At 45.7% G+C, this 2731-nt stretch overlaps 1 pseudogene across 1 annotated transcript in view; it reads right to left on the bottom strand.

The window, feature by feature from the left end:
• The window catches only part of LOC310723120 (homeobox protein Meis1-like), a 5945-nt pseudogene extending 3450 nt beyond the window's left edge, over window positions 1–2495 (bottom strand). Inside the window, exons 1-4 of the transcript XR_014538361.1 lie at window positions 2383–2495; window positions 1837–1976; window positions 1684–1760; window positions 467–525 (exon numbers count right to left, since the gene is read on the bottom strand). The product of XR_014538361.1 is annotated as a homeobox protein Meis1-like (transcript). The remainder of the gene's footprint in view (window positions 1–466; window positions 526–1683; window positions 1761–1836; window positions 1977–2382) is intronic.
• Between the last annotated feature and the right edge of the window lie 236 nt (window positions 2496–2731).

Here is a 2731-nt window from a genome sequence, read left to right on the forward strand (position 1 = left end):
AGTCAGATACTGATGAAGGTGAGGTGAGGAGGCCTGGGGTGCAGTCAGTGTTCACATTTATCCCAAATAGCAGGAGATCTTCCACTCCAACCCATAAAAAGCAGATCTTCATGGACCTGGCATGGTGCACAAGAGCACTGTCATGCTGGAACAGGCTAGGTCAGGTTTGTGATTGTTTGCATTTGGATTTCTGGTCATTGGTTGTGAATCCAGATCGCAGAGATCTCATTATGGCAGATTGTAGTGTAAAAGTGTGAGTGTGTACATCCCACCACATCACCTGCTCTCTGAGGGTACTGGACACTGAACATGTGATAAATGAGCACTATGTCGTATTTATAAACTAGAGAACAGCTTTGATTACTACACTGCACAGGGGGCGGGCAGAGTTTAAGCAGCTTTTCTTTAATGGACTGGGCATGTGGGCGGAGCCTGAATCTAAATCAGTAGAGGTGTGTTAGGGTACCTGCTCGGTTGGACTGGTCGATCATGGGCTGTACTATCCTTCTGCGGGCATTAATAAACCTGAAACCAAAACACACTGTAATAAATACACTGTAATTAACGCAGTGTAATAAACATGGTGATGGAATGAGACTGTCTGTAACCTGATTAAACTGAGTCATGATCAGCTCAGTGTTACTTATATACAAACACTAATAAAATAAAAAGTAGGTTGGGGAGAGAATCTGTCAACCTGTTCCTGCCCTGTCCCACACCATTCAAGCCCTGCTCTACCAGACTTCAGCCTTCTTCCACCCCACTCCAGCCCTGCTCCAGCCCTGTACCACTCCCCTCAAGCCCTGCTCTTCCCCACTTCAGCCCTGCAATAGCCCTGCTTCTGATTGCTTTACACCTCCGAAACCCTGTTCCTGCCCTGCTCTACCCCTCCGTCCCTGTTTATCCCCCCTCCATCCCTGCTTCTGCCCTGCAGCACTTCCCTCAAGCCCTGCTCTCCCCGACTCCAGCCCTACAACAGCCCTTCTCCTGCCTATTTCAACCACTCCAGCCCTTCTCTAACCCACTGTAGCGCTTCTCTTCTCCACTCTAGCCCTGCTTCATCCGATCCAAACATGCTCCACCACACTTCAGCTCTGCTCCACCCCTCCAACCCTTCACTACTCCCCTCCTGCTCCACCCACTCCAGCCCTGCTTCGCCCCAAACCAGCCCTGCTCTGCTCTCCTTCAGCCATGCTCTACCCCCCCTAGCCCTGCTCTATCTCACTTAAGCCCTGCTTCACGTTCTCTTGCCCTTCTCTATCCCTATTGCTCCACACCCTTCCGCCTTGCTTCAGTCCTTCAACATTCCTGTGCCTGCCCTGGATCACCTCCTCCAGCCTTGTTACTGCCCTGCTTCCACTCACCCCCGTCCTGGCCTGCTCCCACCCCCTACATGTTCTGACTGTAAGGACTTTGCAGTACTGTAATGATGCTGATGGAGGTTAATAATGTGATCAGCTGTAATCTCTCTCTGATTTATGAGTTCATTAAAAACTGTAATTGTACACAACATCACAATCAACACACACACACACACACACACACACACACACACACACACACACACACACACACACACACACTGTTTTTTCTCCTCATTACACCTCCTTTCTTTTATCTTTCTTTGCCCACAGAGCATTTATTAAACTAGTTTTTGGGGACCAGGGGTCAGAGGTCACTTGCCAGTTATTCACTTGTAAGATGGTGAGACCTGTGTCCTGAGCAAGCTGCTTCTTCTGCTCTTCTGAAGGGTATGGATGCTGAGAGAAAAAGAGACAGTGAGAGATGGACACTGGTTCTCTCTGAGGTTCTAATACAGTGAGGTTCTGGTCTTACAGTGAGGTGCTGGAACAGCCATGCCCGCATAATATTAGTTGCCACTTTGGGGAAAATCCCTCGCTTCTTTTGTCGTTTCTTATCAGGATCATCTTCATCACCTGTTCCTGGAGATGCCAAACTGCTTTCCAGACCATCTCCTAACACAGAGAGAGAAAACCAGAGATAGATTTTAGAGTGTGATGCAGCTTCTCTAGTTTGTGCCTACATGATTTAGAGATGAAGATCCTGCTGTATATTGCTGTATATTGCTATTTAAATAGGACATATTAATAACTTATAAAATGCAGGAAATACAGTTTGGGTTTGGATTATGTCACAATTTATGCATCCACATATGGAGGATGCAATTCAGATACAATTTGCAATTTCTTTTGAATATTGTCTGGAATATTCTTCCATAGGTGTGTGTGTGTGTGTGTGTGTGTGTGTGTGTGTGTGTGTGTGTGTGTGTGTGTGTGTGTGTGTAAAGAGATATAAGAATAATAAAAAAGGGTATTATAATAATGAACAAATAAATAAACAAATTTGTGTTCGAGTTCTCACCCAGCTCACTGCTGGTGTCTCCACTGTGAGAAAATGTCCACACTGGATGGTCCTTGTGTCCCGATGGATGTAGTGGAGCGATTATCATCCAGATCTCTCCATGACCCAGTGTTCTGTTTAACATCATCACATCACATCATTATCATACACTACTACACAATATATTCCTCCATCCTCCAGCTACTCATCACTTCATCACTTCCTCAATCACTTCATCAATCACTTCATCACTTCCTCAATCACTTTATCACTTCATCACTTCCTCAATCACTTATCACTTCATCACTTCCTCAATCACTTTATCACTTCATCACTTCCTCAATCACTTTATCACTTTATCACTTCCTTA

Source organism: Silurus aristotelis (genome assembly GCF_946808225.1).
Source record: "Silurus aristotelis genome assembly, contig: scaffold_273, whole genome shotgun sequence".
Taxonomy (NCBI): domain Eukaryota; kingdom Metazoa; phylum Chordata; class Actinopteri; order Siluriformes; family Siluridae; genus Silurus; species Silurus aristotelis.